Consider the following 12,995-nt stretch of genomic DNA (forward strand, 5'->3'; position numbering starts at 1 on the left):
TAGATGATAAGATTGGTACCACTCTCACTCTTGTTTGTCTGCTAAAAATGGAGCGTCAGGGGTTCTCAAACTTTTTGGGGCCATGGACTTATTACACAAGATAAAAATGTTCAAGGACCCCCTCATAATTGTACTTTTAGATGCCATTGGAAGTATCTGTATTCTAAAACTTTTCAATCTAAATACTTAGACCAGTTTGATTGTGATATAGAGAAAACTATTTCAATTTGATTCATTTTAATACCTTTGTTTTGCCCTGATATTCCAGGTGCCTTGTAATCAGATGTCGCTGTAGCTTGGCTGGCTTCATGACTTTGTTCGCTAGCACCTGAAGACAGGTGACCCATTTTGGTCTCCTGTCGCTGGATATACCCGTCGTCATATGTTCTCAATTTAGCTAGTTTGGGCTTAGCGTCACTTGACGATGTGGACTGACTCAAATATTTCTCCATGCTCGCCAGCTAGCTAGCTGGTTAATACGTCAAGCTAAGCAGCAGCAAGAGCGGTTCGTTGCTCCCTGAGTGAAGTGACTGATTCATGACAGATTGACGTGATGTGTCACAATCATATCAGCGTTTCTATTGGCTCAAAGCTAACGTGGGTGGGAGTAATGGACACAATGTGCTTGTTTTATTGGCGCAAATGGTCTCCATCTGTAGATTTGTACTTTTTAATGGTACAGCACAATTTTATTATTTATAGCAAATTATTTTGCAGACCCCCTGGCAGAGTGCCACGGACCCCTCGGGGTCCCCAGACCCCACTTTGAGAATCACTGCTGTAGGTGATTAGCTTAGCTTAGCTTAGCTTAGCTTAGCTTAAAGTCTGGAACGATTGGAAACGGCTAACCTGACTTTGTCTGAAGTTTTAAAAACATCCCCTTTCAGCACCTCAAAAGCTCAATAAACATGTTATATCTTGTTTTTTTAATCCTAACTGAAATGATGTAATGAAATGGAAAAACAAGTCTACTGTAAGCTAAGCTAATTACGTGCTTTATCTTAATATTTAGTGCACAGACACGTTTCCACACAGAGTCGAGGCCCAAGCTCCCGCAGTAACTGGGCTAACATCATTTCACCAGAAATTAATGAAACAAAATGTAGTTATGAAATATTCAGGGTTCAGCCCTTGCCAGCGCTGACTCACAGCAGCATGGCAGACTGGTCCCATGGAAACTAGACCACATTGAATGCTAATTTTGTAGATACTAACTGGTAGTCTATTTGGTAGGCTATATGTTAACGTTAAGAGAGCAGACCCGGCATTATGGGGTGGGCCCCAGGGTGCCGGGCCCACCCATCCAGGAATTTGAGACCCAAGAGTAAGGCAAAACGGAAAGAGTTCATCCTCAGAGGAGTATGCATGTTCTCAATCTCAATGAATCTCACCATTAAATTTGATATCTCTGATGGTAGGATTAGAGGAAAGGTTAGAAGGAAACCAACAACGGTGCTTTTAGCAAAATGCAAAAAAAAACAGCAAGGCAATAATATGTTAACTTGATAACAATGCTAACACGCTAATCTTTAGCAGGTATAATGTTTACTATGTTCAGTATCTTATTATAACATGTTAGCATGCTATAATTAGCACTAAATACAAAGTACAGCTGAGGCTGATGTCATTAGTTTTGCAGGTATTCGGTCATAAACCAAAGTATTGGATAAAGTCCAATTTTCACCTGATGTTGGCGCTAGATGAAAACTTATGGGATCACCAAATTTAATGCAATTCATCCTGAAGGGGACATGAATGTGTGTAGCAATTTTTATGGTATTCCATCCAATTGTTGTCAAAGCATTTCGCTCAAAACCGCAAATGTCAACCTCATCGTCGTGCTAGAGGAAAAGTTAGGGGATCACCATAATTTGTAGGATTCATCTTCTGGGGACCAAGAATGTCTACCAATTTTCGTGTCAATCCATCCAATAGTTATTATTTCAGCCTGGACCAAAGTGATGGATAGACCAATCAACGTGGCCATACCTAAGGCAATGTCAACAAAAAACATAATGATTCATCTTCTGGTGAACATGAATATCTACAACTAATTTCACAAGAATTTGGCCTTTTAATTTTCAAGAAAACCTTTAATGACCAAATTGTTGATCAACTGGAAATTTAACCTGGTGGTCGCACAAAATAAACATAAGCAAAATCAGTAATCATCCTCTGGGAACCATGAAAGTCCATAGCAAATTTCATGGTAATCTGGCTAATATTGGTTGAGATATTTTGCACTAGTGTCTGACAAACACACTGACAGATCGGATCAGATCAGAAGTGACATTGTTACACAAGCTTCATGTACGCCATTCAAAGCACCAGCCTTTTCAAAGTAGGGGTGGTATCGTTTGACTTTACATAATCTAAATGAAAACAGTACAAATGGATCATCTTCTAGCTGACAGGAGATCATCTCAGATCCCTGAACTGATCTCTAAACCTCTGAGTTCACTCCCTTTGATCCTTGATCCTCTTCTATCCTCCCTTTTTCTCTCTCTCTCTCTCTCTCTCTCAAAAAGCCTCAGTGGAGTTTGTGAAACAGAAACACATCAGGCAGATCAAACAGGGGCCCTTCAATACGGAGACCATAAACGGGCTGAGAGTAGAGACAGTGTGTGTGTGTGTGTGTGTGTGTGTGTGTGTTTGGAAGGTGAGATTCTGGGAATATGCTAGTAGAGGGGAGAATGGAAAGCAGTCACTGATTACGTTTGCATGCACAAAATATTCCTGGTGTTTGCCCTTATTCCGAGAAATACAATTCTCCTACGAAGCTGTTTATATTGCTAATGACAATGAATATTCCACTAATATTCCTGTTTATATGCAGCCGTGCATGATCTGCCAACATGACGTACGCCCTCCTTTTCCAACTTAAGGCTCCCGTTGTGTACCCTTATTGTCACCGGTTTGGAAAACTGTGTTCTTCAAGCTATTCTTTTTACGGCTATGCACGAGAACAGACTCCGACGTATACGCATGCACAGAGTTAGCCATAAACAGGCAAGTAGCGCAAACTGCTGTAAAAACCAGAGGGCAACCTCCGGATCTGAAAAGTGAAGCCAATGCTGAAGTGCCTTAAAATTGGATTCTTTCTAACAGCCAGCAGGGGGCGACTCCTCTGGTTGCAAAAAGAAGTCTGATTGTATAGAAGTCTATGATAAAATGAGCCTACTTCTCATTTGATTTATTACCTCAGTAAACATTGTAAACATGAGTTTATGGTCTCAATCACTAGTTTCAAATCTTCTTCAATACAGCATGATGTTCATTTAGTAAATTATGGTCCCATATAGAGTCATATAGACCATAAAGCAGGGGATGCTTTAGGGCATGGCTACATTGTGATTGACAAGTTGCTACCACGGCGTTGTCCGGTCTGGGAGTTGTCTGCATTTTTGTCTTACAACTTTAACCCTTACACATGTGTTTTCAGTTCATGAAAGTTAATTTTGGTCGCATAAAAATGTCTTATTCAGCTTTCGGTTGTACTTAGCTCCACCCTCTCGTGTCACTTCTGGTTGCAAAGAAAACGAAGATGGCGTCAGCCAAAAACCAAGATGGCAGATGGCCAAAATGAAATGCCGAACTCAAGGCTTCAAAACCATAGTCCACAAACCAATGGGTGACGTCACAGTGACTGTCCACTTTTTATATACAGTTTATGGGAAAAAACCCAATTGAAATGCATATTCTGAATTTGCTGTAAATATATATATCCCACATGTCTTAATCAGAAAATGCTACATTCAGAATAAGGCCTAATTTGAAATATCCAAACGGAATATGCTGTTTACATAACCCGTATCAAATTCGGAACATTGTCATATTCGGAATAACAGTGGAATATTAGTGTGCATGGAAACATAGTCATTTGCATGTATGTACATTAAAGGTGCAGTCAGTGATTCTAATCCAATACACTTTTTGTCAAATTCAGCCAACATCTCCACACGGTCCGCTAGCTGTCTGGTGTTCATACACAGCCCTGGCTCTGTAAATGGGAAACAAACACAACACTACTCCAGTCAGGACAGGGGAAAGGTCATGGATGTCTTAAGAGAAAGACAGTGGGAGCGAGAGGGACGATAAATCTGGAGGGGAGTATTTGTTTAAGTGTTGAGTTCAAATATCAAAATCTTTCTCCAGAATCGCTGACGCCACCTTTAATGTGGCATGAACGCTTTCATATATCCAAGTGTGGGTGGGTGTGTGTTAGTAAAAAAAAACTACTGTAAATATGCTTAGTGTGTGTTTGTGTTTGCAAAGGACAAAGGTTGTGTGATATAGGATATGAGCAGAGCGTGGGGAGAGAGAGAGAGTTGGCAGACCCACTTGGCTAAAATTGCTTCCAGCTTTAAAAGAAAAGAGGAAATACCATTCTGGGAGAGAGATCCTCTGCGTCTGTGTTAAACATCATTGGCATTGTTCATGTCTGCAGAGTCTAAGCTGAAACACCTGCTCAAAGAGGCCCCGTCAAGCTGAAAAGCCACTTTTTCTGTGTTCATTATTGAAGTTTGTCTTTCATACAAAAAGATTTGGACTGGAGAGAGTTGTCATGTAATGGCCTCGGTTAACCTGCCGGGGCCATTAGCATTCAGTTTGACTCAGGAAGGCAGAAATGTTCCACAGACTAAAGCACGCTGGCGGTTTAAAGAGAAAATCACAAGGATCTGCTTGTATTGAACATGTGCTGCAGACAGAATCTTGTAACTCTTTCAAGGCTACTCCAACAACTTCTGTTCTGTTTTTATAACTATGTAGAGAAGTGGGCATACATAATCCACAACTGCTGAGCCAGTTCCTTACTTACCTTGCAAGGCAGCTTGATTCTCGCGATATCACATATAGGGCTGCACAGTTAATCGAATATTGATCGCGATCACAATTTTGGCTTCCCACAATTAAATGAACATGATCTCCTGCGATATTGACATTTATAATGCATGTCTGCTCATAGAAAACGCTGTAGCATATCAAATCAAGCGCTTCTTAAACTAACAGCCAGCCACCGCCGGTGATCGAGATGTTCTGGCTTCACTTTTGGGTATGGATATTATCTTTACTACAAATGATTAAATTAAGAATATAACATTGTTTATCTAGCTCTTATTGTTGCAAATTTTGCTCTTGAAGTGCACCAGATTGAAGCATTTAACTTTAAAATGTAGCTAACAAAGGGGTAGGGTGAATATTCCTGTATTTTTACATATTGCAATATATATATATATATATATATATATATATATATAGCAGATAAAAATATTGCAATGTCAGTTTTTTCCAACATTGTGCAGCCCTAATTTGTACATTAACAGGAATGTAGCACAGCATGGAGGTGAAAACAGTGCTCTGTTTATTTCAATATGAAAGTGCAATAAAAATGTGTTGTCACTAAAAACAATGAATAATCGTGATAAATAATCGTGATATCAATATTGATCAAAACAATCGTGATTAGCATTTTGGCCATAATCGTGAAGCCCTAATTACATATCACACAAAAATCCATCTTGTCAGGCTTCAAGTAATGCTTTTGTGTCCGGCCAATCAGTGACTGGACCAATCTGCGTTCTGTGAGGAGCTACTGGCAGCTGCAGGCGTGGTTTATGTGTGTGTGATGCGACACAGAGAGGTGATTGTTCATTCAAAACAACAATGGCAGCTCTGTCAGAGGTTAGCGTAGATGCAATAGCATCAGTTATATCAGAACTGGAGAGTATTTCTTCATTAAAAGAAGAGCAAAAATCGGCATTGAAGGCTTTTCTCGGTGGAAAAGATGTCTTCGCTCTCCTCCCGATTTGCCACGGCAAGAGTTTGATTGACAGATGGTTCATCCAATCACCTGCCAAGTTGTTTTTAAAAGTGCCTGCCCTTTTCCAAACAGTTTCCAATGAAGGCTTCTCAGATGCTTCTGTGTAACAAACAATCCGCCGCTCCTTACTACTACTAATGCACAAAAAAGGATATAAAGATATATAGCGTCAAAACGATATGAAAATGTTTATCGTTAATATTTTTCTATATTGTTTCTATCGCAATATAGGCTAGGCCTATAATTATTTTTTCTCTATAATTTCTGTTCATTTTGCACTCAAGTTCTTAAAATGACAAAATACTCTATACTCTATTCTCAATACTATTCACACAGGATTATACAAAAATAGGCTTTACCATGTGGTTATTTCTTATATTTATTTATTAAATTACCAGAAAACTTGCTATATTGTGATATATATAGTTATCGAGATATGAAATTACCTATATCCTGATAGAAGATTTTGGCCATACCGCCAAGCCCTACTGTCTAGAATTGCTCCACCTATAATAAAGCTTGTTTGTTGTTGTTGTTGTTGTGTTCTTCTCCCAGTCGCAGTGCAGCATGGCGTATGACCAGTGAAGAGAAGCGCGTGCTGGATAAATCGAACGACGAAGTGTGGAGCGACTTCAGACAGGCAGCCGAGGCCCAGAGACAAGATTTTGGCGAAATCGCCTAGCCCTAAGGTATGACATACTGTAAGTATGACCTGTAATGTATATGGCCTTATGACCATGTTTTGGGGTTTATGTTTTTTTGTGTGATTGAAGGAAAATGGTCATAGCATTTCACTAGGAAAGTTCACTGCGGACATTACCATAATAGTCTTGTTGCGTGGCGTACAAATGACACACGAAAAGCCTAAAATGCGTCCTCCTGACATGCAGAATGTCCTTGTAATGTTGTGCTATTTATATGCTTTCCCATTAGAACGGGTTGGATCAAATAGTATAACTATACTGGTAAGTCATTTTTCTAACCAACACACAAACAAAAAAAGCTGTACTGTAGGACTCATGTTCTCTGTATTTTAAAAATCCTGGCTACGGCCCTGCGTATATGGAGTTTAAAACCCTGAACATATTGTGTTAATATATACAGTTAAGCAGACGTTGATTGAAAGGATCCGTAGAAACTCAGTGTTCAGAATGTGCCGGCTGATCCAAAGTACAAATGCATTTTTGTGGTGAAGCATATAGAAAGCAGCTGAAAGGCAAATCCCATTAAACAGCTCCGTGTACGCCAAGAAGAAAAAAAAAGTCTGAGACATTTCCTGAAAAGAGGCTTGTTGCTGATAAAATCAAACACACATGTTATGCATACCGTGCCAGTGATCGAGTATAGATGTATAGCTGACAAACTCGAACCGTTTGGGGAAAATGTTCTGTTTTTGACATCTTTTGATGATGATCAGTGGACAGGTTGTGATGCCTAATGATGATCACTCAGTAGAGGACGGAGTTCACCCACCCACCTCGTCTTATATACAATTCTTTGGCTCTTCGTCTCTGTCTTTCTCTCCATTGAGTGCACACAGTATCTCGTCATCGGCCATTTGGGACCAGACTGCAGCGCCAGATGGATAAAACAAGAACCTTTAAGACTGTGAAGGAAAAAGAACATTTTCTAACTGGTGAGATAAGAGGCAGGATGTTTTGACACGTCCAACTACTTTTTACCAAATGGCTTTTTATACAACCAGCTCCATTGATCACAAAAGATTAATTTCCCCACAATATTAGTCAAATAGTGAGAGCTTTTATGAGCACTGAATATGTTATGTGCAGCACAAGACTAAAATGTCTCTTGCCAAATCTCGTACTAACATAAGTCGCAAATGGGGCTGCTGTGCACCGGATTCGACTGTTATCAGGCTATTAAATAGGCGTTATCGGTCGCTATAAGCACCATAGATGTGGGTCAGAAGGGGCCTACCACACCTCTGAGGTTGTAAAAGTGAAACTGAAACTTAAAAGCAACACGTTCTAACACGCCGTAAAACTGCATGAAACCACTTAGTTAAGTTTAGTTTAGTTTTTAGTTTTTAGCTTAAAATAAGAGTTTCACGCTGTTTATACTACAGCGACTGACTTCCGCCTCTGCTCCTGTCATTGTTACTACGGTCGCTAGACATTGCTGTTGTGTTCTTTTATACCTTCTTTCTGTGATCTACCATGTGAATAGGTGATAAAATCTACCGGTGGGTGTAGTAGGCCCCTATTGACTCACATTTATCAAATCAAATCAAATCAATTTATTTTTGTATAGCGTCAAATCACAACAGAAGTTATCTCAAGACGCTTTATATGTAGAGCAGGTCTATGACCGTACACCATAGTTTTGAGACCCAACAGGATCCACCAAGCGCACTGTGGCCAGGAAAAACTCCCCGATTACTGGGAAGAAACCTGGAGCAGAACCGGGCGCAGGGCGGGCGGCCATCTGCCGAGACCGGCTGGGGGGATAGATAGATAGAGTGAGAGAGAGAGAGAGAGAGATAGAGAGAGAGAGATATAGAAGCAGCCACAATAGCAGTCTAGCAGCTGTAATAACTAATACAAGTAGGGCTGATAACACAAAACCAATAGTGGTGGATGGAAAGAGTGATAATACAACTATCGGAAAGCCAGCACTGTCCAGCATCTCTCCTCAGTACGTCCATGTGTATTGGTGTGGGACGTCCCTGCGATCGATGCCCGTGCATTGGTTCCTGCAGCATCAGCATGCTTGCTGGGAGCTCTTGATGTCTTTGGCAGTGATTGAGAAGTGTTATTCTCCAGGCTGCCACATTGTCATTAGGTGTTGGAAATCCCTCGTTAGCATTGGTAGTCCCTCGTACAGACGTAGTTAATTAGGGATGGTAGCAGTTGGTGTCAAGCAGGCACCGACGCGGCAGCAGATGCAGCCACAATACCGGAGACCACCAAGATCCAGGTGAAACCCTGCTCCAAGTGTACCCATGCTCCAGGTATAACCTCGCTCCAGGTGTGACCCCGCTCCACGGTTAGCTGCGAGACAAGGAGGCACAAGGACTCCCGGGAAGGAATGAAGTTAGTAACAACATGGACATGGGACATGAGTATATACAGAAGGAGAGGGGAGCTCAGTGTGTCATAGGAAGTCCCCCGGCAGTCTATGCCTATAGCAGCTTAAGTATAAGCGTTATCAAAGAGGAAAGTCTTTAGCCTACTCTTAAATGTAGAGACGGTGTCTGCCTCCCGGACTGAAACTGGGAGCTGGTTCCAGAGAAGAGGAGCTTGATAGCTGAAGGCTCTGGCTCCCATTCTACGTTTGGAGACTCTAGGAACCTCAAGTAACCCTGCATTCTGTGAGCGCAGTGCTCTAGTGGGGTAGTAGGGTACTATGAGCTCTTTAAGATATGATGGGGCCTGACCGTTTAGCGCTTTGTAGGTGAGGAGGACGATTTTAAAATCTATTCTGGGGGTGATAGCGACTGAAACGCCACTTTATGGCCTGATAGCTGTCTAATTGGCTGTGGGATTGGTCTCAAGCTAAACCCAGAGGAGTATTTTGGTGAGCAAATTTCACTGACCAAAACTAGACTGAAATTCTGAAATTTGTAGCAAATAAAAATAGACTAAAACTAAATCAAAAGTATCAGATGCCAAAACTGCTATTCAGCTGGTAAAAATCATATCACCTTGGTGCACCTGGCTACCGTACATTTCCAGTTTTATCCAAGGTTGCTTCTACAAAGAGCTATCGCCATGTTGCTGCTAACACAGCTCTCGTGTGACTTTTAAATGAATCTATAGCCTGATAGCCTCACATGTCCTCCTGTTCACCCCAAGGGGCCTTTGAAATAGATGGCATTCTGCAGTGTCTCATTGAGCCAATCGCTCATATGACGAATAAGCTGTTTGAAGGCAGTGATACCCTTGAGGGGCACAATTAACCTAGTGAGTCCGCAGTTATACACAAGGCTACTTATATGGAAGCACCAACCCTTTGAATGGCCTAATGAGACTGTTGCTTGGCGAAGACATCATTGATCACTGGAGAAATCATGACGCAGCCCGGTTGCATGAATAGGCGTGTGGATGACACGATAACGTGCGAGGCAAAAGCTTGTAATAAGAACGCCTTCCTTACTTTAGGCGTGTCATGTGTACGCCATGTAGTCTGTACTGACTGCAAAGTCAACACATTCTCACTCCCAACTCGTCAAATACCGCCGCTTGGTCAGTGCTCCCCGGCTTCCGAGACCGACGCACCCCTCTTGCATTACTTTTGGACGGACGAGGGACGGCGTATACGCTCGTAACATGCATAAGGTTCTTTCAAAATAAAGTTCAGTTTTTCACAGGAAGTTACGCAACACAACTACTTTGTTAGGGTTCGGAAACAGTCGTGGTTGACGTTAACTTCTCTAACTAGCGACTCACGTGACTCATGGGGTTGACGATACTAACAGCTCCAACAAACACAGGACTTTCAACCAGGAGACCGGTGTTTTGTTTTGTAAGTTACGTTAGTGACGTGTTTTTTACTGACGTTTGTGAAGTGTTTTCTGCACTTATTTTATTTCCGTATGTATTTTACTTAGTTTACATACTTATTTTAAGGCCAACCGTGACGTTTTCCCTAAACTAAGTGGTTTTGTCGCCTAAACCTAAGTGAGTGGCTTTCATACATGCGTGTAATATTCACGCTTCGGCGAGGCAAAACGTGACAATGGCGCTGTCCTCTGGTGGACATGCAGGTCTATTACACGCTTTGGCTGGTTGCATGACGATTGACGTATCTGCTGAGATTCACATTGGGTTCACGATGAGTTGGAGTTGGATGTTATGTGGCGGCTGGACATTTGAAACTCTGCTTTCAGCCATGGTAATGTGAAAGGGAGGCAGGCAGTAGAAGAGAGAAGGTGAGAGCTCAGGAGAGTGAGATGAGATGGTGACGACAGGTCAAAGGAAACCTCATCGGGGGTATGTCAGATATAAGTCAAAGGCAGAACACGGCTGTTGACAGGACTGAGTGCCGTGCACTGCTGTCCAACCCTCCCACTTATAGATTTACAGCTTACTTGCCCTTGACAAAACCAGCCCCGAGACACAGAGGATTATTAGGAGCAGAGTTTGTACTGGAACGTCGATGCGGCTAGAGCGAACGAGACCTCTCGACGAGAGAAATTCGGAGACTTCAACTTTCAGCCGAGGCACAGTTAACTGCACATATTGAGCTGTAGTTAACTGCACATATTGAGCTAAATTGTAAACTGTCTCAGTTGACCTCCCTCTGAGACAGAGTAGCATTCCTGCCCGGTGAGTGCCGTGAAGTAGAATCAAATTCTAGTCAATTACTTTCTCCTATGAGTGCAACATGACCCAAGTAAAAGAATATACAGTACTGCAGGCGTGGAGGGAGATGGGACTCATTCTGACTATCTCCAGCAGAGTGTCAGGGGTTGATAACACCCATAACCCCCCAGTGTGTCCAATTTGTCAAGGTTTCACAGGGTTTGGACATAAAAACACTCCCCCTCCCGAGGCAATCATACCGGCTTGATTTTTATGCCACAGTATACTCCGACTCCATAAAAATCATGTCCTCTCATAACTGGCATTGCCACACAAGCAGCAGCGTATTCGTTTTTTTTATTGATCATGATTAGGTGTTTTTCTTTGCCTCCAGCCACTTTCATGGCTCCTGCCTGCAGCACGCGACACAAGCAATAGGGGGTTAATGTCTCTTTTTTAGTGGCGCCTTCATAACTCCTTCCTGCGTATTAAGATTAGGTTTATTATTATTGCTCTCATAGGTGCACTGTCATCGTAAAAGTTTCCCCCAATTCGGTGATGCACGAGCAGCAGTGACGGCCACAGTGCAGGGTTTCAGCGAGTTCGGTTTGCCTAAAGGACAGATAAAAAATAATGGAAGAGCAACCTGTTGTTTTATGATCCTTTTCATATTTGTCAGAAAATAAACTTTGGAAGACTTTCAGCTCTTACTAATACCATTTTTTTCCACTGCACGCTACACAGCAGCTATTGCTGGCTACTGGCAAACAGTTTACTGGTTCATTGGATGTAATGTCTAAGTTGTGATGAAGACCTCTTCTGACTTCTCGAAAGCTAATTTACAGTCATGCTCTTGAAAAGGCACTTTGAAAAGTTTGGTAATGTTGCATTAAAAAACTAAAATGAGAGGAGAGGACCAACTTGAAAGAAATAAAATCTCTCAAATCCTTCTGTTTTTTTCAAAAGTCACCATAATGTCTCACTCAGGTAGAGTATGGCTGACAAAGGTCATTCCTTCATAACTTCTCTTCAAGGTACTTCAGAAAGAACTCCTCTCAGGATGAACAACATATGAGTGTTTCACGAGGTTGAGACGACATAGAATGAAGCTGGACCGGAAGAGCTATATATGGGGCTAGTGCTGCAGGATTTTTCTACTACATTAAACATATTTTTTTGACACAAGGCCTGCAACTAAAAATTATTTTCATTATTGATTAATCTGACGATCAGTTTCTCGACTAATCAATTAATTGTTTAGTTCGTAAAATGTCAGAAACTAAAAGAAATCACAATTTCCCAGAGCCCAGGTTGACACAGCCAGAGGAAAAATATTTTCGGGTTGTCTGTCCGTCTGTCCGTACAAACTAACGGCTGGAGGGAATTTCTTCAAATTTGGCACAAATGTCCACCTGGACTCAAGGATGACATGATTAGAATTTGTAAATGGTAAATGGACTTGCATTTCTACAGCGCTTTGAGTGGTCGGAAGACTAGAAAAGCACACTACACGTCAGCATTCACCCATTCACACACACATTCATAGACAGATGGCAGAGATTGCAATGCCAACTTTGCCCATCAGGATCTTATCTAAAAATACTCATTCACACACCAATGGCACAGGCTTTGAGAGCAATTTGTTAAGTACTGTATCTTGCTCAAGGACACCTCAACATGTGAGAAGAGGGAGGAGCCGGGGATCGAACCACCGACCTTCCATGGTTGACAACCTGATCTACCCTCTGAGCCACAGCCGCCACCAACAATTGCAATGCATTTTGGTGGTCAAAGGTCACTGTGACCTCACAAACCATGTTTTTGGTCATGTCAAGTCATGACATTTTGGACAGACATGGATGCAACTTGACCGGTATGCAACCGCCAGGCAGTAATTCTAGTTTGTCTGT

General features: G+C 41.8%; 1 protein-coding gene and 1 long non-coding RNA gene across 3 annotated transcripts in view; one reads left to right on the forward strand and one right to left on the reverse strand.

Moving 5' to 3' along the window:
* The window catches only part of LOC141759893 (uncharacterized), a 488,172-nt gene that overhangs the window by 172,558 nt on the left and 302,619 nt on the right, over positions 1-12,995 (reverse strand). The window lies entirely within an intron of this gene.
* The window catches only part of mmp16a (matrix metallopeptidase 16a (membrane-inserted)), a 168,758-nt gene that overhangs the window by 45,916 nt on the left and 109,847 nt on the right, over positions 1-12,995 (forward strand). Inside the window, exon 2 of one of the 2 annotated variants that reach the window (XM_074622366.1) lies at positions 6,377-6,522. The gene's annotated coding sequence lies outside the window, so the exon portion shown is untranslated. The remainder of the gene's footprint in view (positions 1-6,376; positions 6,523-12,995) is intronic. The other variant, XM_074622365.1, reaches the window with a different exon arrangement.

The sequence above is a fragment of the Sebastes fasciatus genome, chromosome 21 (assembly GCF_043250625.1).
Source record: "Sebastes fasciatus isolate fSebFas1 chromosome 21, fSebFas1.pri, whole genome shotgun sequence".
NCBI classification, from domain to species: Eukaryota; Metazoa; Chordata; class Actinopteri; order Perciformes; family Sebastidae; genus Sebastes; species Sebastes fasciatus.